Source organism: Dromaius novaehollandiae, chromosome Z (assembly GCF_036370855.1).
Source record: "Dromaius novaehollandiae isolate bDroNov1 chromosome Z, bDroNov1.hap1, whole genome shotgun sequence".
Taxonomy (NCBI): domain Eukaryota; kingdom Metazoa; phylum Chordata; class Aves; order Casuariiformes; family Dromaiidae; genus Dromaius; species Dromaius novaehollandiae.
The window spans coordinates 8,840,127-8,861,873 of record NC_088132.1 but is presented as its reverse complement, the minus strand read 5'-3'; the positions used below and the strand labels follow the sequence as shown (position 1 = coordinate 8,861,873).

At 50.0% G+C, this 21,747-nt stretch overlaps 1 long non-coding RNA gene across 3 annotated transcripts; it reads left to right on the top strand.

Moving 5' to 3' along the window:
- The first annotated feature begins 63 nt into the window (after nt 1–63).
- LOC135324624 (uncharacterized) lies at nt 64–17,009 on the top strand. Of its 3 annotated transcripts, XR_010385934.1 has the most exons (5): nt 101–162; nt 1,236–14,827; nt 14,919–14,951; nt 15,770–15,865; nt 16,620–17,009. It is a non-coding gene; the product is annotated as an uncharacterized LOC135324624 (long non-coding RNA). The 3 variants fall into 3 exon arrangements; XR_010385932.1 differs by having other exon boundaries at nt 64–108; nt 1,236–14,951; XR_010385933.1 differs by lacking the exon at nt 15,770–15,865 and having other exon boundaries at nt 1,236–14,951.
- Nucleotides 17,010–21,747: the final 4,738 nt, after the last annotated feature.

Sequence of the window (21,747 nt, the reverse complement as noted above, 5' to 3'; positions counted from 1 at the left end):
CGGCGGTCGCGCGCCGACGGCGGGGGAGGGGGGGGCGGGGAGGGTGCGCGCGCCCTCAGCGGGGAGTGACGTCACGTGACGTGGGGCGGGGTGAGGGAGCGCCTCGAGGTGGGGGAGGGGGTAACTGGTGCCCCTGGGGGAAGGGTAACTGGTGCCCCAGAGGTTTGTGGGGGGGGGTAACTGGTGCCCTTGGGAGGGGGGTAACTGGTGCCCCTGGGGGCTGTGGGGGGGGGGGTAACTGGTGCCCCTGGGGTGTGGAGGGAACTGGTGCCCCTGAGGGGTGTGGGGGGGTAACTGGTGCCTCTGGGGTGTGGGAGATACTGGTGCCCCTGGGGTTTGTGTGGGGGTAACTGGTGCCCCTGGGGTGTGGGGGGAACTGGCGCCCCTGGGGGGTGTGGGGGTAACTGGTGCCCCTGGGGTTTGTGGGGTGGTAACTGGTGCGCTTGGGAGGGGGGTGTGGAGTAACTGGTGCCCCTGGGGTTTGTGTGGGGGGTAACTGGTGCCCCTGGGGTTTGTGTGTGGGGGGTAACTGGTGCCCTTGGGGTGTGTGGGGTGTGTAACTGGTGCCCCTGGGGTGTGGGGGGGTAAGTGGTGCCCCTGGGGTTTGTGTGGGGGGTAACTGGTGCCCTTGGGAGGGGAGTAATTGGTGCCCCTGGGGGGGGGGGGTGACTGGTGCCCCTGGAGTGGGGGGGGTGTAACTGGTGCCCCTGGGGAGTGTGGAGTAACTGGTGCCCCTGGGGTTTGTGTGGGGGGTAACTGGTGCCCCTGGGGTGTGGGGGGAACTGGTCCCCCTGGGGAGAGTGGGGGGGGAACTGGTGCCCCTGGGGGGGGTTGGGGGGAGAACTGGTGCCCTTTGGGGGGGTAACTGGTGCCCCTGGGGAGTGTGGGGAGTTGATGACCAGGTGCCTCTGAGGGGGGTGACTGGTGCCCCTGGGGGATGCATGGGGTAACTGGTGCCCCCAGGGTGTGTGTGGGGGGGTAACTGTTGCCCCTGGGGTGCATGGGGTCCCTGGCGCCCCTCGGGGTGGGGGTCAGCCCCCCTGGGAGTCCCTGGGCCGGGTTCAGACCAGGTGCCGTCTCTGCCCCTGCTGTGCCTGGCCGGGGCCAGCACGGAGCCGAGGCCTCCCATGCCGCCCAGCGCTGCGGCCCGCGGCAGGGACACGGCCGAGTCCTAGCTCCGCCAGAGATGGTGCTGTGCGCTGTGTTAACGGGTGCGTTTCGTCGCTTCCCCACAGGCAATGCCGGATAACTCCATCCGGGAGATAGCGGAGGAGCCACCAGCCGCAGCCGTGCCGGGTGGGAGGTGCAGCAGAGGCTCCTCCGCCAGAAGCAGTGCATGCAGGAAAACTCTGCAGCCTTCCCGTGGTCTGATAAGTTACTCTTTAAAAACTCTGGCAGCCCGGTTCTGTTTGCCAAGCTTGGGGGTCAGAAAAGGCGATGGAAAAATGCAGCATGTGCAGGAAGACCGTAGCTATAAAGCAGTTATTGATCAGAGGGGAAATGTGGGCTACACTGTAAGCCCAGTTGCTTAACACTGTTGAATCTCACTGAGAAAAACTGGTATTTTCCGACTCCTCTGGACTGGGGAGGGGTAGTGGAAGAGGATGAAATTTAAGGAACTTAACATGATGAAAAATCACAGTAATACAAGGCTGGAAATTTTTTCTGAAGCTAGAGGCAATGTTTGGGGCTGGAAGTACAGTTTGAAGATGGCCTTTTCTTGTCATCATAGGAAAACGAAGTTACTTATTGTCCTTGTTGTTGCTTGTCAGGTAGGTTGGAATGAATACTGGACATAAGATCTGTTACGGAGCTCAAGGCCGATCCATCTGAAACACTTGCAGCTCATCAAACCTGAAATATTGATGACCTGAGCACAGCATTGGTCTAACCAGGAAGGCTGAAGAGCAACCATGTGTGTGCGTGGTGGGTCACGCTCTGGTCAGTGCCTGCCAGACAGAGACCCGTAGCTGCATGTGGTAAGGATGAGAAGAGGCAGGGCATCTGCTGGGGTGGGACAGTTTGGCTGGGCAGTTTTGTTGTGGATTTGAGGAGCAGGGCTCAAGCTCTGAGCTTTTTAGACCACAAATTTTGAAGAGGCTGCCAAAGAGCTTGGGCAGCCCTAAGAATTGCTGGCAGTGGAAGTTGGTGCTGTAGGAGAAATGTGCAGCTCCTTTGCCGTGTGCTTTTCGTGCACAGAAGAACACATGAGAAAAAAAGTACAAAGGGTGGGACTAATATTTCCGCAAGGTGGCCATCAGTTCTGGGAAATAAAAGTGTGTTTAGTTTTGTTTTTATCCATTAAAATAGCATTTGAAACAGAATGGCCATTTAAATGACCAAAGCAAGTGTAACTTTAAGGCAAGAGCACTAATACCAGTGCTTACATAGTTATTCTGCCAGCTGGCTTTTCACTGTTGTCTTAGTATGGTCTGGTCCTTCAGCGTAACCTTGTTTGTTTTATAGTTTGAATACAGAACTCTGGTTTTACAGCTGGTTTCCTACAGAGCCGCAGTGCACCGACCATCCTTTCCTCATCAGGATTTCAGAAGGTTTACTGTGGTGGCACTCACGCATCAGAGTGTAGATCTACCTTCCTTTTTCTCTAGGGCAGGAGCTGCTGTCGTCTGGTCAGTTGTGGCTTGGATGTGGAACAGCTCCTTGGCTGCCTGTTTGTTTGCATGTGCAGGTTTCCAGGCATCAAACTAGGGATCTTACTGCTGTTCCTTAGCCCTAAGTCAACCCAGTGAGAGCTCTGCATGTCAAGGGTGTGATCAGGTAACAATGAATAACACTGTACAAAGTGGTATTTCACTAGTGGGGAAATTATATCTTGACTACATTAATTATGGAGTGTGAGAATTGTGGAAAAATGCCACCATACAAAAAAATGCCATGGTACCAAAAAATGCACTTGCAGAGCCCTCCAGTGGTGAGGGAGGGACATTGGTGACAGCTGTCCTTTCAGCACACCCAAAGGGTGACTGTGGTAGTCTGATCGTGCTGCTTGGACTGCCACTGAGGCCAAAAGTCTTTAAACTGGAATAAAGCTGACGACGTCCCTCCTAGCTGCGTGCAGGTTCAGATGGAGTTCCCATGAAGGAGGCTTCTCATGTAGGATGGATAGGTCTCCCGAGGATCTTGCTGCGCTTGTCTCCCCTCCATGGGCACTTGCCAACTGTTAGCTGTCAGTGCATATTTCAATGTCTGATATCAGTGCTGGACTGCCAGCGCAAAAGCATGTGAAATCCACTGCACTCAGCCTCTCTTGGATGGACCTACTCCTTGCTGTTTTTTTAGGCTTAGTGCATGATTTGCTGGATGAGCCACGGAAAATAGAACAGAGTGTGAGAAATTGCCTACCTTTGCCAATGAAAGCTGTTCTTCACCGTCTCTGTCCCCAGAGTGCTTAAGAAAGTAATTCAATAGCACGAAGTTGAAGAAATACTGAGCAAGGCACACAATGAATGCTTTGCGTGCTATTGTTTCCTTTCAGTGATCCAAGCTTGTTTGTTTTAACTGCTGTTACAGAGGTATGGGGATTACTGTAGAGATGTATTAATGAATCATTCCAGGCATATTTGTTTTCAATGAGAGGAATATTTATGTCTGTTTAAAGTTGGTTTGAAAACAAGTGTTGTCCAGGCTGTAACAAAGCAAAGCCAGGTGTCTAGCTTAGCCATTCTAAGCTGCATCAGACTGTAAAATCCAAAGGTGACAGCTATTTTTGTGTTGGCAGCACATGGGAATCTGACTCAAACACGTAAGTGAATTTAGCTTGAATGGCTAATACTTTCCTGCCCTCCCTCTCTCACCATGTATTACTGGTGTATAACAGAAAAAGCCAAACAGACATGCTACCTACTCCTCAGCTGTCTGAGTTCTCAGACCAGCGTTTTTCTGTAAGGTAAAACTGGCACAGGAACAGGTTAACAGACTGAACGTTGGTGGTATATGCCCACTGTGGCCTTCTTTGGTAACTCCAGAAGGAGACAGACTCCTCAGCTAAATCCTTCTGTGTGATGAGTCAGAGCTCGTAATAAACTTCTGCAGAAAAGAGGGTCCCAATGCACGAAGTACTGCATGAGCACACTAGAACCAGACTTTGGCTTTGTGGCTAGACAAAGCGACAGCCAAGCCAGTCTTGTGCTGGCAGCAGTCCTGCTCTGAGAGAGGTTTGTCTGGAGACCTCCAGAGGTCCTCCCAACCAACACTCACAGCATGCCAGCTCTCATAGAGCGTTGCATAAGAAAAGGAAAGATTCCAATTTTATTGTTTGGCTTGAGAAGTGGATGCAAAGGGAGGTAAACAATCCTGCTGAAGTGATGCAGTGGGGCTGGGCTGTTGTAAAGCGGGGTTGAAACCAGACCTCGTCAGTCCCAAACCAGTTCTTTAAGTGAGAGCTAAGCATGTGGTTTGGAATCAATACTACTAAGGAAGAATTTTACTTCTGTCTCATGGCAGAAAATTGTATAAAATAATTTGAAGATCTCTCTTGGTTCAAAAGCGGTCATTTTTCTTCAGCAAGTAAGAGTTCAGTCATGGTTTGTCCGTAAGGTGTGACACTGGCAAACACTGTGTCCTGTGTAGACTGTGGTGTTTGGTGGTGTTACCCAGGCCTTGAGCCTCCATGCACTCCCTTACTGCGTCTTCACTCCGCCATCCCTCCTGCTCTCCGGCTTCCCTGAGAGAGCAGCTTGAGCACAGAGCCAGGAGTAAGACATGACTTGCTCTGGCTCTGGTCACCAGTCTGTAGTGGCTGGGGAGCAGGATCCAGGAGTCTGCTTTGGTGCAGAGCCACCACCCACACTTTAGAGGTAGCTGTAAGTACACAGTCTCATTTTCCCTGCAGTCAGTTGCCTGGCTTTGTGCGTGACTAGCCACTGTAGTGCAAGCTGCAAGACTTGGTTTCCTATGTTTCCAGGTTGTGCTACAGCATGAAGAGGCCTCATAAACTTATTGTGACTGTGATGTCCTTCCCTTTCTCTACTAATTAGGATCTAGTGATCTGCAAAATAGTTTTGGTTTTCTCAGCTCTCTGACCACAAGGCTGGAATTGAGTCCTTCTGTCAAAGCATATTTACTGTAGTCTCAGAATAAGATGCACCCCTCTAAGGCCAGCACCTTGAGAGAGATCATAGGAAAAGATCTCTGTCATTTCTGTTTCGCAGTTCTTGAGAATATTTTAATGAGTCCTGAGAAAACCCCGAGACCTGTATCTTGTAGAGAGAGATGTGTCTTGAAATTGCCATGCAGTTCCAAACCCTCCTTGAATCTGTATAAAAGCAGACCTTGCTTCTTACTGCTAGTAGGGCAGACTACATGCTGGGCTCTGTTAGGAGCACTGGGGCTGGCAGATCAAGGGAAGTTGTTATCCTGCTGGGCACCAGAGAGGGCCCCAGCTGGAATATTGTGTCCAGTCGGGAACCCCCAGTTTAAGAGGGATGTTGAGAAATTGGACAGGGGCCAGCAAACAGCTCCAAGACGGGAAAGAGCCTGGGGGGCACAACCTGTGAGGACAGCTGGAGGGAGCTGGTTGGTCTGGTAAATGGGAGGCAAAGGGGGGGGGGGATTTAATGTCACTGGAGAACTACTGGAGGGGCATTTGCAAATGGCTAAATGTTTCTGGGTAGTGCCTGCTGGTATAACGTGGGACAACAGCCGCAGATGGCAGCCCTGGGAGGTTCATATTGCAATAGGAACAGCTCCTTCCCCAGCAGCCCTGGTTCAAGGTGCTGGGGAGATGGGGGCTGTCTGTGTCCTGAGGGGGTTTGTAGACGTGGCCATACAAAGCCAGGGCTGCCCCGAGCAGGGGACCTCCTGAGGGCCTGCCGCCAGCGCTGTTGGGGTTCTCAGAAGCATGAATTATATTCTGACTTTATTTGAACCTAGATGACACTGTGGGCTGGATTTGTAATTTAGGCCCAAGCCGATGAAATATGACTTGGACTAATTAGGCTTTAGGGCTCAGGAATCCATTCCAGTTGCTTGGCCTCTGTTTTGACCCGTCTTTTCTTTGAAGTTCATAGAGAAGAGGGGAAAGGAAATGAGAGCAGAGGCCCTGCTTTTCCTGTAAAATGCCTCATTCCTTATAAAATTGTTTGGCAGGAATCTCTTTCAGCTGGACAAGCTGAATGCTTTAAAACTTGCCTGCAGTCATTCTCCTCTCTTGTCTAGTTCCTGTGCCTGCTCAGTCACTCTTCTGTATTGATAAAATCATGAATGTACAGACAGAAATACCCCTTGGAGAGCTAGCACAGAAATTTCCCCAAAGTGTGTTAGGGGCTTGTGAGTTGCAGCAGCCTTATTAATTCCTGAGCTGGCTGGGGGTGAGCTGATGTCAAGGCCTCGCTTCACAGCACTGTGCAGTACAAGGTGGCCAGTGCCTGCTCAGCTCTGGCATTTCCGGCCCTTCTTCCAGACAAACATGCTGGGACATGCAGGTTACAATCCTTGCCAGGCCGTGGAGAAACCACACCTACCTTCCTCCCACCCTTGTTATGTTGTGTGAAGAGGAAAACAGCTCAGGACTGCTGACGGAGGCATGTGTTTGCTCTCTCCCAGGCACTAAGGATAAGTCTGGTGAGAGGGGCTGAAAGCCCCAAAGCAGCGAAAGCCACTTGTTCTTTCCTTGTGCATCTCTGAGAAGAATCATGCTCTGTTTTCTCTGTGTCCTCCGCTTAGTCAATGGATAACTGCTGTGAAGCCTGTCCCCTGTGCCATCTCTTCTCCAGGCTGAACAAAGAGATCCCTCAGCCTCTCCTCCTATACCCTGTGCTCTAGCCCCTTCACCATCTTAGTAGCCTCTGCTGGGCTCTCTCCACTTTGTCAGTGTCTTCCTTGTACTGTGTTGCCCGAAACAGGACACAGTATGCAGAGGTGGCTTCAGCCGTGCTAAGTAGTGGGGAATGATCCATTCCCTTAGTCTGCCGACTGTTCTTCTGTTGCAGCCCAGGATGCTTGTTGTCTGTCTTTGCTGCCAGGGTCACACTGAATGTGCTGTTCCCCAGCACGCGGGGGGCTTTTCTGCAGAGCTGCTGCCCTGCTAGTGGGTCTCCAGCCTGTACTGGTGCATGGAGTCATTCTGTCCTAGGTGCATGACTTTGCCTTTGTCTGCACTAAATTTCATCAGGTTCCCTCTGGCCCGTTTCTCCAGCCTCTTGAGGTCTCAGATCTGCTACTGTTTGTTGTACTCAATGACAGCTCTTACTGCAGGGCAAAGCAGCTTTCTTCAAGAGACAGCTGTGCTGAGCTTGTGTTGTGGAAGGGCCCAAAACAAAAGGAATCACCAAGAAACTCTTTACTTCAGACTCCTCCATTTTATGTTTTGGGGAAGTCCTGTGGTTCAGGGTGGCCTGATATATGCTCTGCTGTGCTACAGTGACCCTTGGAGCAGCCTGAGGTTGGTACATACATACTAGATTAGGCTGTTGATTTCATGGCAGCTACTTAAGTCAGGCTCTGCACCCCTTTTATAATGATGATAATGAGTTAGTGGAAGTACCTCCTGTGCCTGGAAAGAAATTGAGAGCACGGTGAGATAGGGCAGAAAAGAGAAGGAAGGAGCAAAAGGGCACCTGGTGATCTTGATCTTGAGAAGCCAGGTCTCCAGTGGAGAAAAGACCTTCCCTCATGCCTCCCTGCAGGTTGCTTTCCATACTGACTGCCTTTGGGAGGCATCATACTGTGTCTTTCTGACGTGCACATGATGAAGTTGTTGCATGCAGAGGGTCAGATGGTGGCAGGGGCTGGACAAGATGGCCTGAGATCTGCCCAGTATTTCCTCATAAGTCAGCCACGCATCCAATAAGAGCAGTGGGAATTGCTGGTTCCCTGGAAAGTGGGTGTGCTGCAAAAGCCACCTCATACTAACTGTGGTTAGAGCTGCAGCCACTCTTACTTCCCCTTTTGAGAGGTGAAAGGACAGCACGAGTGTGGTCAGAGATTTCCCACACCTAGATTTGGTCAGGGGCCACCTGCAATCCTTGAACCAGGAGTTTCACATCCTCTTTCAGACCAAACCTACCTGTTGCTATGAGGACGAGGCCTGAATCTTGCCATGGCAAGGCCTGAGCTCTGGTTCTGGTGCATGTCTTGTGCTGAGGAGTCTTTGGCTTGTCTGGTGTTTCTCACATGTGCCCACACCTCAGGAGGGGCTGGTTTGTCTGCCTCTTATCTACAGTGGTGCTTTTCCCTGACTTTTTTTTGGTGGGATCTGAAAAAGAAGCAATAATTTACAGAAATAAAGATCTTTCCCTTCTCTTGCCGCTCATCTCTGAGCAGAGCTCTTTTGAAGGACTGCAGGCTGGGCAGTGACATTGCATGTCAGCACCTGCTTGTGTTTGTGGTATACACACATTTACCCCCAAGGACCCAGACTTGCCCTGAAGTCTCCACCAGAAGCAATTGTTCTTGGTGAGGAATGGAATAAAATATCTCTATGCAAGACCTACTGATGGGCAGGGAGGCTCTGGGAGCCTGAAAGAGTTTATCAGAGTATAAGGAGCCCATCCTCAGACTTGCGTCTTGCTGACTGCCCACAGAGTTCATCTCGGCCCTCTGGCTCTTGGCTTGGGCATTTCAGATGGCAAGTGATTTGCCAAGGCCATGACAAATGTGACAAATGTAGCACTGGTTAGGGAAGGAAGTTGCTGGAAGAAGGAGGCCAGGGGAGGTTAGGTTAGTACCTGATTCTGAGGGAAGTTTTCTGCCACTTGCAGCCAGGAACAGTACCTGAGGAGTGTTAGATCCAGCACAACTTGCAGATGGCCAGGTAACTACCACATCAAGCTGAAGCTCCTATGGAAGACAGCTTTAAGTGTTAGCCTTGTAATGCTTCTGCATGAAATTTGTGGAGTGCCTGGGGAAACTGTATGCACAATTGCTTACCACTGCAGGGATACTGACGTGCATTACAGCAATAAGGTTCCAGATGTACCTGCTCAGTTGTCACAGAGGTACCTGCTATGCTCCTTAACTGCATAGTTTCTGAAGTCCTAAATAATCTGTGGCCTGTGGACAGCCAGACATTTATTTGGGCATGTATGAAGCAGAGGAGACCATCTGAAACAGAACATGACATGATGTTATTAGGCTGTGTCATCTTATTATGCAGGTGCTTGGAGAAGGAAACCACATTATAACTTTAGCTCTGAAGCTGAACCTTGCAACCAGTTAGCATGACTTTAATATGTGACTTAGGTCAGCATTGCCTCCAGGTTGGAAAGGGAATTAGAAATTGGGGTAAAGGGCTTTTGTTCACAGGCAAGAATTCTTTGGAAACATATGCCTTTCATTCTGAAGACTTCAGGCAGGACAAAATTATGAGAAAGTAATTTCTATGTAACTGGAGACTAATCATGAATAATGACACTCTCTGGTGACGTTAAATAGAATTAATTATATTTAACTTGCAGGCTGTGTGGTATTTCCAGGTTGTAATCTTGGGCTGGGCTCTTGGACGCTTTTACACATGAGGCAAGATTTGATAACCTGAAAGGTAGCCAAAAAGCAGTGAGTAAGTGTCAGAAAATGGTGTTAGCAACTTGACAGGTGGCAGCCTTTCTTTAGAATTAGCGCCATTAGTCTCTGCCCAGGGATCTTTAGCACTAAAACAGCTTTCGTCTGTTTTCTGCTGTTCTGGCAAACAGTTTCCCGGATGTGATCTTGCTGTTCTGTCATGAGTGTGAAATGCCCTTGTGTGTAACTAAGGCTTGACTCTGTAACAAGGAACTGTTTGACAGTGCAGTGAAGGTAATCCGTGCTTGGTTTATAGACACACAGAGCTGGGTTTTGATATTATGTGCTGGAAACTCTGCTTTCCTGTGCAGCATGTTGAGAAAACATCCACGTGGCTGGGATTTCAGGCACCAGCAGTATTAGCAAGAGTCCTGTCTTCAGGCAGTTTCTCCCTGATATATCAAATAAAAGCTATTTCCGTGCCTTAGGAGATGTCTGACCTACTTTCCATTCATCTGGCTTGTTTTCCCTCTCAAGATGTCTCTCGGAGGGTGCAGTGGGGAGGACTTGCTGCTGTCCTTTTGGATGAGCAGCATCCCACTGGAGAAGGGAGAGAGAGGAACAGGACAAAAGACACTTTCTCCCACATTACGTATGTGTGGGCATGAGCAGCTCTTCTCACCCACCTGTGTAGGAGCCTTTGCAGGAGGAACTTAGAAGGCTTTTCACTACCTCCTTTCACCTAGTCTGCAGGTAACGCTGGGCTAACAGGAGGGACTGAGACCAGGGCGAAGACAACACCTCATGGCACTTGTGCACTACAGCCTCCACTGTCCAGTGTCCAAGACTGCTGCCAAGGGTAGAGGGAGGCAGTGTGGGGCTGCCTGTCCTCTCAATGCTCTGTACGTAGCCTGGCCATAACCAGCCTCAGAGTTGACAAGGCATGCTTTGGAGACAAGAAGAATTCATCACTTAAAAAAGATATTAAGATCTGCAAGATCAGCATGCAGCAGTGTGGCTGGATGAACTCCACAAGTGTCCTGTCTCTTGTCTAGGAGCACACACTGAAGTGAAGTTGAGTCATGGAGAGGTCTACCAGGACACCTCCCCTTACCATTTTAATAGCAAAGTCCCCAAGCCAGGGATGAAGCCAAGCTCCCCCAGACTCCTGTAAAAGTGAGAGAAGCTGGCAACTTGATATTTGGCAAAAAGCAAAGCTGTCTCTGAGCTATCTTGTCTCTCTGTAGAAGACTCCCTAATACAAGCTGGGAACATCACAGCTGCCTGGACCTTTCACCCATACCCTGAAACAGAGAGAGAGTTTGCAGAAAGTTCCACCTGAGCAGGGTTTTGTTGTGACATGAGAAGCTCTAGGCATTGCTTAGTGACTTAATTTGAAGGTTATATGTCAGACTGTGTTTTGGTCTTCACTGTATAACTAACAAAGCAGATTCAGCTGTTGCTGTTTATGACCAGCTTACCTTGCTCTTCTGGTCACAGGACCCCAGTAGTGCTAGTGGTGAGACCCTCTGGGGGTCTCCAGTCCAGCCCCTTGCTTGGACCAGCACAGGGCTCAGTGTGCTGAAGCAGCTCAGCTCAGAGGTGACAAGGTCTGGAAATGGCTTCAGGGTAGAAAGGAAGCAGAAATATTGCAGTCAGTTTGAATCCCATTAGGCTGCAGTGGAAACACAGCCTAGCAGTCAGCTTGAATCCCATTAGGCTGCAGTGGAAGCACAGCCTAACAGCCTCTCAGGCTTCAAGTTGCTGAGTGATGGACTTCCCTCAAAATTAGACTATTCTATACTTTTAAGAAGGCATTCTGCCACCTCTCATTTAAAGACAAGTGATAAACATTTCTGTGCTTACAGGATGCACTGTGCACAGACAGAGACAAGCTCCAAAGACCCTCCCATGCCCCAGGAAATAGTCAGGATACTTAGCAGACACCAGGAGAATAGCTAGCCCCTACCAGACAGGGGCACATCCGCCTGTCTTGTGAAAGGCCTGACTCAGCAGATCATTTTTCTGCTTTCTCCATTCCTCAGCCAAACATCTCAGGAGACATGTCAGGCATAGCACACTCTCCAGGACTGTCCCCAGTGCTAGGTGAGGGCAGCTCTGGCTTTGTGTGAGCTTTGAAACCCCCTCAGTGATGGTGACACCCCCCCCCAGCCCTAGTGCCCTGTCCATCCTGTTGCCCTGCACCATCCTCCTGGGGAAGAAGGTTTCCCTAAGGTACAAGACCAGCGTCTCAGGGCTGCCATTTCTGGCTGTTGCCCTTTCTTGTAACAGCTGACACTACTAGGAAACATTTAGCCATTTGCAACTGCCCTTCCAGTAGTTTTAGGTTGATATTAAGTCCCCCTCTCACCTGGCCTTTGCCACCTTCTCCAGCTCTCCTCACAGGCCTCGTACCCCAGGGCCTGGCCAGTCTTGGCAGATGTTCTGCTGTCCCCTCCTCAGTTTCCCCACGTGCCTTTTAAATTGGGGGGACCCAGACCAGAAACAGTACTCCTGGTGCTTTGTGGCCCTCACCTCCAGTACAGTATGACCCTTGGCCGATCTAGATGTCAGCAGTCAGAGTTGAACCAGGGTCCCTGGGGCTCTCTGAAAATGCCTCCATGCTAAGGGCGTCTGCAGCCAAGTTGTAACGGTTCGGATGGCAGATTTCTCTGCTCACAATGGTGGCAATAATACAGGTTTAACAGTCCTGTTCTTCCACAACACGTATTAAGTGAGATTCCCTATGAGGAAGGGCAGTCAGTCTACTGGCTGTGTGGTTGCCAGAGTCGCACAATTACAAATCTACCCACAGTATCTGTCTGCACTGAGGCTATTTGGAGAAGCACACCATGCAAAGACTGCTGGATGTGTGTCTGATGTTTGCACTACAGAGAAAAGAGACCTATTGCAGACCTTGGAGATTTTCACAGTTGACTGCATAAGGCCCCAAGCAATCTGATCTAGCTTTAAATTTATCCTTGCTTTGAGCAGAGGTTTGAACCAGACATCTCGAGAGGTACCTTCCAACCTAAATTTTTCTGTGATTCTTGTAGGTTTGCTCTGCTTTTGTTCTTGTTTCTCTAAAGCAACAGAGATTTGCCATAACTCAAGTGCTGTTGCAATGATACACCTGTGACCCAGGATCATGCAGCTGGGAAGGCAGCCAAGGTGTGAGGAAATGCAGGGAGAAACCTCCACAGTTGTCCCCTCTTCACATGGGGACTGCATTTCAGCTTGAGCCCAGGGCCCTGCTCCTCATCTGAGCTATGCCATAGGTGTGCCTGTGCCAACAACACAACTCACTGATCCAGGCCCTCAGCCTGATCCAGTGACTGGACTTCTTGGCTTGCCCTGGGACTTGCCTCGTCACTCTGGAGCTGTTGCGTGATCACCGGGCTGCGGCTGACCCTAGCTACTGTCACCACCCTTGCCCTGGCGGACTGTGTCCTGGCAGTGGGGGCAGTGCCTGGCCTGCACTGTGGCCGCCCTCGACTCCCAGATTGCCTTCCCTTGTAGGGCAGCCCGGCTCTGCAGCTGCGGTGTGCTGCACCTCCTGCAATCACCTCGGCACCTTGCCTGAAAAAATTTCCTGCGACCGGTAGGATCGGTGCACAGACTCTTTCATTTTTTTCTCATTATCCTAAAGCTCTTTGGATACAGGGTGCCAGGGATTTTGCAGTTTGTGATGTGATGATCCGTTTGGTACCTTGGACATAAAGTCCCTGTCTCAGCTGCCTTGAAGAGGGCTGTTACTCAAGTGGTCTCTCCTGGATGCTCAAGAGGAGCAGCCTTAGCTGGTGGCCATGTACTGCAGTTGTTTTCCATGGGCCAGCAGGCTGCAAGAAAATGCCCTTCAGCAGGCTGATCTGTGCTGCTAGCGTGCCAAGGATTGTCTGTGCACGTGTTTAGTGTCCATCTGTAGTGGTCCTCTGTAGTGACTTTAATTGCTAACCCTGGGAAAGTTTTCTTCTGGTTTATACTGAAAGGGCAACATTTTGTCTGTGCCTCTGAGCAGAGGTCTGTGTGTCCTAGAGATCTTTTGCCTGTAGTTCAGCTGCTTGCCAAGTCTAGCATGCCACTAGGTTAGAAGCCATGTCTGGCCCTCAGCCACTGTAGCCTGAGGCCTCCTGGACTTGTTGGCCAAGTCAAGTGTCACGGCAGCACCCCTGCCACAGGCGCACAGAGCCTGCAGCTGATCGAGACACCCCGGTGCCCTTGGTGAGGACTCTGTCCCCACTGGGATATTGGGCCTAGCAGATAGTGTCCACCATCTTCAGCAATATCAGGGCCACAGACTTGGCAGAGCATGGGAAGATGGACCAAGAGATTCACTGTCGACTTAATGAGAACTGCTCTGTACCTCTGCCATGACATGCGTGCCAAAACAGGGCATCTTCCCCTTCCCAGCCCCGCAAAACAGAGCACCTTCCCCTTCCCAGCCCCGCCTGTCTGCGGGGAAAGTGGAAAGTCAGACTTGGAAGGCTCTCCATGCCGTAGCTCCCCTCTCAGGTTGCGCAGACACATGGCATCCCCAGCTCTGAAATCCCCCCGCCCTGTGAATCAAGGAAGGCCACTCCTTGACCGAGATGCATGGCCACTTTCCGAAGGCAGTACTGTGCTCTTGTTCATGTAGCTGAACCAAGGAAAATCATACAACAAATGCCTGTGCTTGCTTTGCTGCTCTGTAACAGAAGTTTGGGGAACTTCCTCCAAGGTATATTAAAGTTTCGTGCATCAGTTTGCTGTGCTTTTGCTCACTGGCCATACACTGCTGGTGGCAGAAGAGTTCCTCCAGATACTGTTCTGTAAGTGCCTTGGTTACCGGGCTCATGCGTTCGCTGTCATTGTCAAACCAGTACTGGCGTTGAAAAGTTTAACATCCTGTGGTCTACCCCGGTCAATTTCCAATTTCTTTCCTGGCTCTGGAAGTGTTGTCTCTGACATGTGGGGCAAACCATGGAGCAGGGACAGTGCAGCAGAGCCTGGGTCTGTCCGTACCCTCCCATATGGCTCAGGAGAGAGGGCCAACAGGGCAGGAGCCTTTACAAGTCCAAAGAAAAAGACCAGGATAAAGAAGAAATGCCAGTCTGGAGAAACCTTGCAGACACCTTTATGGGGTGAAAGACCAAGACTAGGGTTTATCTAGTGCTGATACTGCTCAGTTATAGGCTGGCTTTTGACACACAAGAGCAAATGTTGGCAAAATGATTATGGTAACCATTTCACGAATAATTAAATTTGTTGATTTGCAATTGCTTGCATAAAATACCAACAGCATCACATCTCAGAACAAACCCTGCTACCCAGAGTTTTACTGGTCAGGGAAATGATGATAAGCATCAGAAGTCAGATATCAGGACTACAGGTAAGACACTGAAGAAAGTTCTGACTGCCGTTGTTTTTCTCTCTTTTAGGTTGGGTCTGAATATTTCTATTTTTCTTGCTTCTTTTGCCAGGGAACATCAAAAAACAGAAGTGCAGCAACACAGGTCTGCAGACAAAAGGTTTGATTGCAGCAAACCGGAAATACATATATATATATATATATGTATAGAAAAGTATTGTATATATGTGTGTGTGTATTTATGCATATATGTGTGTGTGTGTAAATACATACATACATACATATATATGTATTGCCATGTTGGAAATAATCATTATGAAAGAGTGTCTGACATGATGAAAGGCAGAGCCTTAATCCAGAGGGACCTCCATAATGTGGCAGACTGGACCACCGGGAAGCTCACAGAGCCCAGCAAGGAGAAGTGCAAGTGGTGCTCTGGGGCAGGATAACCCTGTACATTGGTGCAGGCTGGGAAACGACTGACCAAGCTACAGCCTTGCTGGATAGGACCTGGTGGTAACTGTAGACCTGAGCTTGAACAAGGGCAAGGAGTCGCTCTCACTGCGAACAGTGCAGACTGCTTATGGGGCTGTATGAGGAGGGTATGGGTGGGGCTGCAGAGTTTAAGAGGGAGGTGGAAAGGAGCCCGCGGATGGTGCCTTAGGTCATGAGAAACACATGATGTGGTGGCAGAGTGCAGGAAAGATTTGTTCCTCCCGAGGCCACAGTTTGTCAGACCACAGGAAACTCAAATGTTTGAGCAGGGAGCCCGAAGTGGGCGGGAAAGCTGGCAGAAGACTACAGCAAGGCACTGGGCTATTTGTTCGGCATTAGAGTTAGCAGTCTACATGGCTTGCCAGCATGGCCTAAATAACTCATTTGCCATAGCTTGAATGGGGCAGCCGTGAGAGGTGTGCTGGGGTATTCAGTATGAACAGCACTGTCTTCTCTGCATCCTCACAGGGCCACTGCTCTCAGCACGCTCGAAAGGCAAAGGCTGGAGCAACTCTTGAGATGCAGCCTGTTCTCTTCTTAGTCAAATTGGAGTTGTTTGGCAAGGTCCGTCTTCTGCAGGTTGTTCTCATATTTTGCATTTGCTAAGCATTGCTTTCCTTGGAGGTCTGAGGTCCTTGTCCACACCATGTTTCCTCAGTCACTCTTGCTAATTTCACCATGGTAGCTGCTGGCTTTTTAATGGTTGCGTCACCTCGTGTCAGCTGAGCACGGGGAACAAAGCGCTGTTGCTGAAACACTGGAGCAGTCTCCACCCTGAGTTGCTGGTGTTAGAGCAGCCCGTGGGGTTAAATGCTAGCAGAAGTTATTTATTTATTTCCCCTAAAGGAGGATCGTTACAGCTCTGCCCTTATTTTGTATTGTAGTCCTAGCAATACTGTAACTCTGACAGCAGGGTTTAGAAATTAGATTTGTTAAGACATTGCGATGTCATTATGTCTAGTACTTTTTCAGAGTTTCCTGGATGTTAGTTGAAACAGGATAATCACTTACTCATGTGCAATCAAAGACCACATGGAAGCTGCTCACAAAAGAAACCTCAACTTTTGTAAACAAAAGAACTCCTTTCTGTTTTATTTTTCCAACCAAAGTTCCCCAAACAAATTAATTAAACTTCTCCCTTTGTTCTGGCTTTTGTGTTTGCTCTTGGATGCAAGCAACCGCAGTGGGGGGATGGAAGATATGGGACTTTGGTCATAGAATAAGGAGGCTTGTCTGAATTCGTTTCTGTAGGTAACTGTTCTTAGTCCAAAAATGTCAGAATAAAGAAGATTTTTGCTCTTTGGTCTCATTTTTGCAGTGCATTCACATTACCATAGATGGAATACTTTGGAGAAGATACAAGAGAAGGATTTCAGCTTAATCAGGTCCAGGCACAAGTTTTGGACCCATAGCTAAAACAGCAGAGCATCAGCAACATCTGTCTCCTCTCTGCACTGAGATCCAAGAGGACTGAAGAGCTCTCCAGGCATTTTTATGACAAGAAGATTTGCATATTCGAGAACCACCTTGCCTTTTCTCCTCTTTATTTTTCCTCCTCTTTTCCCAAACACAGATCAGTAACCTTTATTAACACTGGGTCTGAAAAGCATGTCCATGTTTAAATATGAACACAGATGGGCGTTTGTTCCTGTGGGGTTTTCATTCAACAAGGAATGTGTAATCAATGTGTGTAATGAATTATATCCATTATCACGGTTTGTTGGGACAGCTCCGGGAGCCAGGATCTGGGTCAAGTCAGGATTCCCAGAAATGAGAACAATAAGCCGAGGTGGCAAGTAGGTGGACTGTGGGGGTGAGTCAGCTGCATCCCCCGCTCAGAAGCACCGACCTCTTTTGAGGGGAGGTTTTTTAGAAAGTGCGCCGTGAAGATGGGGAGTGCTTCATGACCCAAGCTGCAGCCTTGGCCATTGGCTTACCCAGTCCATCGCTAGCTCTTGCTCTTGATAAGTAGTTATTTATACAAAGCAGAGCTGCTCCAGCAGAAAAGAAAGCTCTGATGAGTCAGAGCAGAGGCAGCTTGCACGTGAGCACAGCTGGAGCATAGGAGACTTAGCTGGAAGAAATGCTGATGTGGGGAGACTATAAATGGTAGCTGAGTAAGACCCAGATGTGCCTCAGAGATGCCTAAAGGGTGAGTGTAGGTGCCTAAGCAGGGCCAGGTTTTTGGCCCCAGGCAGGTCTGGAGCACAAGCTTAGGCGATAAGTGTGAAGCAGACACCAAATTCGTCAGTGCCAAGATTTGGGTGAGATAAACCTCACCTTCATTTTCACCAGGGGTTGTTATAATCTTCCCTGGAGGATGGAGCAATCTCCCATGAAGGATAGCTAGTGACAGTCAGTTCAGAGGGTGAATTCGCTCCTCCTCCTGGGAAGAACACCAGCATATGTGTCCTTCCATTTCACATTTGCTCCTCTCCCATGTAGTGGCAGCCTCTCACTCTTCCCCCATTTGCTCTCTGTGTTTTCAGACATCTGTGACCCAGTGGTTGAGACCCTGGCTGAATTAGTCCGTTTTTCAGACAGCAAAGACTTTCTGTGCACTTTGACATCTCCCTAATCTTGGGTCACCAAAGGATCCGGAGAGGAGCACTAGGGTCCCTCCAATACTAAGGCTGTGCTACAGGTCTTACCGTCACCCTCTTCATTGCATCGTCCTTTTCACAGCCTCACTCCACAAGAGAGATGTTTTTCTGGCTTCTTGTCTTTCCCTCCACCCCCACCTTTGCAGCTCATTCAAAGAATGTGGGTTTTTGCCAGAGGCAGCCAAGACTTTAAATGCATCTGGTGTTAACCATCCACCTCTTATAAGCTGAGGTCCTAAAGCTGGGGGACCCTTTGGATTGGGCTGTTGTAACCACTGTGAGCCACTTTTCTCTTTCTTGGTCACATCCTCACACTGTGAAACATTGCATCATCCGAGCTCAGCTGGTCCAGAAGCAGGGATGTCTGACCTGGACATTTTGCATACTACGGTCCTGAAGGTAGAGAATGGGGGTGTTCCACAGCACATTTCTTTCTGATGTCCTATGAGACTGTGACCATCTACTGGCTCAAATTAGCAGTGCTCACAGAATCAGAGAAAAACTTAAATCAGAAGGGAGCTCTGGAGGCCTCTAATCCAATCACCTGCTCGAAGTAGGCTAACTCCAAAGCTAGATCTGGTTGCTCTGGGCCTTGTCAGACTGAGTTTTGAATATCTCTGAGAGCGGAGATCTCCCCATTCTCTGGTGCCTGTCCAAGGGCTGCACCTCGCTTGCACAGAAGCAGTTTTCCCTTAAGTCCAAACAGACTTTCTCCTGTTGCAATTCTTGCCCTCTCCCTGTGCACCTCTGTGAAGAGTATGGCTCCACCTTCTCTGTAAACCTCTGTAGATGGTGAGTGGTGACTGCAGTCAGGTCCCCTTCACTGTCCCTTCTCCCAGCTGGACAAGCCCACTTCCTTCAGCCTCTCCTTGTACATCACGTGCTCCATCCCCCAGCCATCTTTGGGGCTGATTTCAACTCTGCTTCAGTGGCTGCCTGAAGACGCCCTGTTGCAGGGTGAGCAGGAGGGGTGGCACAGCCCAGTCGCTGGTGGAGGGGCCTTGCCGCACGAGCTCCTCACAGGGGGACATGATGCACAGTCCAGCTCTTCCACGTGTTCGGTGCCTGGTGTGGCATGAACCAGCAGCTGAGGCTCAGATATATTTGCAAAACAACTTTCTGGAAGAAGGGAAGGGAGGGAAAGCATGTGCCTTGGGAGAACAGCATTCTGGTGCGTGGACAACTCCAGAAACCGCCATACTGAGTCACTCGGGGCCCTGCTGGATGGTGTCAGTGGGAACTCTTTCAGCTACACCCTTGTTCCAAGAATGAACGCTAGCACTGTGTGTAGCCAAGGTCCTACGCTGTTCCAGATGCTTTGGCCAGATGACGGTAAAGTGAATGTGTTCTTCCACCATGCCAATCTTCCTCCTTGGGCACACATGGACTGAAGTGTGACATGAAGTCATGAAGTGCTCTGGCGGGTAGATATACACTGTCTGACTATGTGGGGAAGCAGCAAATAAATCCAGTCCCTTGGTCGGTTGTGGGGCTGGAGCTGTATCACCACGTGCTCTGTCAGGAGGTGAGAACTGGACAGGGAATGGGGCAAGCCACAGCTGGCAGGGGCATCTGACCATACAGGAGGAGGCAGACAGCACCTTAGACTTAAAACCTGTGGCATCAGTGAGAAAGTGCTGGCTCCAGATGGGTGATAGAAAAACTCTCTTCCTGAAGCTCAGATCTGCCTTGTTCTCCTGGATAAATGGCTGCTGCCTTCCTGTACTGCCTAACTGCTTTGGGGCCACAAGGGAGAAATCACAAAAGGCAAGAGGGATTTCTTACTGACTTTGGCAGACAGCAGTGCCAGGATGAATCTTTCCCTGCAGCATCAGCTGCTGGCTGTGGATTCAAGCAGTATATCAAATGAAGTGGTTTAATCCAAGGCTGATTTTTTCCAAGGGCAGCAGAAGCATGGGTTGCAGAGCTGAATATGACAGTATTTCCAGTGGTGATGACTGCAGTTTCCGCAATGACGTGGAAGCGTGAGTCAGCGTCTGCATGCTGCAATGCCTGGGAGCGCACAGCCCCAGCCGTCTCCAGCTTTGCTCAGGGTATGGTGTACCAACAGACAGTACTCTGGAGAATGCAGGGAAGGTCTGGGCTATCCTGGGAGCAGGAAATATAGCAAAGAAAGAATCAAATCAGCTTTCCTACCAGCTAAATCTGGACATCTCTTTTGCAGAATGAGGACTGACTGCAAGAGAGCCACACAAAACTGAAGGACATACACCCTCTTTAGTATTAAGGTCTCCTTTTAGCATCCTCCAAGCGCATCTCCAAAACCTGCTTATGTTCTTACCATGCGCTGGCTGGAGCTGTGCAAGCATGAGAGCTGCAATACCTGGATACGCACTGGTTCAGAGCACTAGGCAAGAGCAGCAAGGGAGCCGGAGCATGGTCCTTCCCAAGGCATAGAGGAAGGATCTCTTGATCTTTGCAGCTGCGGCTCAAAAGCAGTAATAACCATTGTGAAAGACTGTCCAACATCACTGTGCGCTCTGTATGCAGCTTGTGGCAGCTGGGGCCCTGCACAGAATAGGAAGCTGCAAATTACCAGCAGCAGCAGTGGATGCAAACTCTACCCTCAGGTTTTTGTGGCAGTCAGAGGGCCCAGACTCCGGGCTGGTGCTCACATAACATCATCCAGCCCTGACATGTGAGCACCTTCTTGCGGTGAGAGAACAGGAGGGTCAGGAGAAGACCTGGCCAGAAAGGCAGAGCTTCCCTCAGCATGGACCAACAGCTCAGCCCCAGGCAGCCCCCAGGGCCATGTGCAGGGTCTGGGTGCCGGAACAGTTTCAGTGCCTTTGCCCACCATGCACAGGTAACAAACGCCAAGCCAGTAGCAAGTCCAGAGGCTATTCCCTCTCCCAGCCACTGCATGGGCAGCTTCAAATTACCAGTGCATTGTCCCCACCTGGGCAGCAGGTCTGGGCAATAAATAGAGCTGGCAGGATATGGGGAAGTCCCTGAGTGTCTGTTTTGAGTGCTGTGTAAATACCAGTGTGCTTAGAACAAGTTGTATTTGAAACATGATGCTCCTCTGAGAAAGGTCATGTATTTCCTAGGTGCACCGCAGGATTACTGGCTGGAACCAGCCCAAATAAAGGCAGGCCAGAAAAACCTGCCCCACATCCCCTCTCCAGGGCATTGCCGTCCCCTACACCTCTCTGCTTGGCCACACAGTCTGCCTTGGTTCCCAGCCGTAACTCTGACATGACTCACTTATTTTGGCTGGGCTGCCTGGTGCTGGGAAGAGACTCCAGTGTTGGCAGCCCCTCTCCTGCCAGAAGTGAGTCAGCACTGCACTTCTCAGGGACTGCTGCCCCCAGCTTAGTGGTTTTAGTCACCCTGTCCCTGTCCGACGGCCTGACCAAGCAGCTTTGCACTGTGCATCCCCGCAACTGACAAGCTATCTCATTGCTGCATCTGAAGCACAGGGCAACAGACCCAAATGACCGTGGACCCTGCTCTTGGGGTCAGGGCAGTCCAAGGTCCCCTCCCCAGCACAGCTATGGGTCCCTGGAAGCTTCAGCTGTCTCACAGTGCATCTGTAAAAATCTGTGTTTGCAGTGAAGCAAGGCTAATTTATTTCTTGGGGGTTGCCCAAGAAATATTACAGCTCAGGCTTTCTCTGCCATACGTTTTTCGTACAGTGCAAGATTTTGCTTCTCTAATATACCATGACCCAGAGGTCTGATCCTTCTGAGTGTGGGTTTTACCCTCCGTCACTACCCAGATATCACAGCGCGAGAGCTGCGAAGACTCTTTAGCCCAGCAACCTCATTTTCTTCCCTGCAGTCCAGTGCAAGTCTGTGTCTGCTGGCTTTTTATATGCTA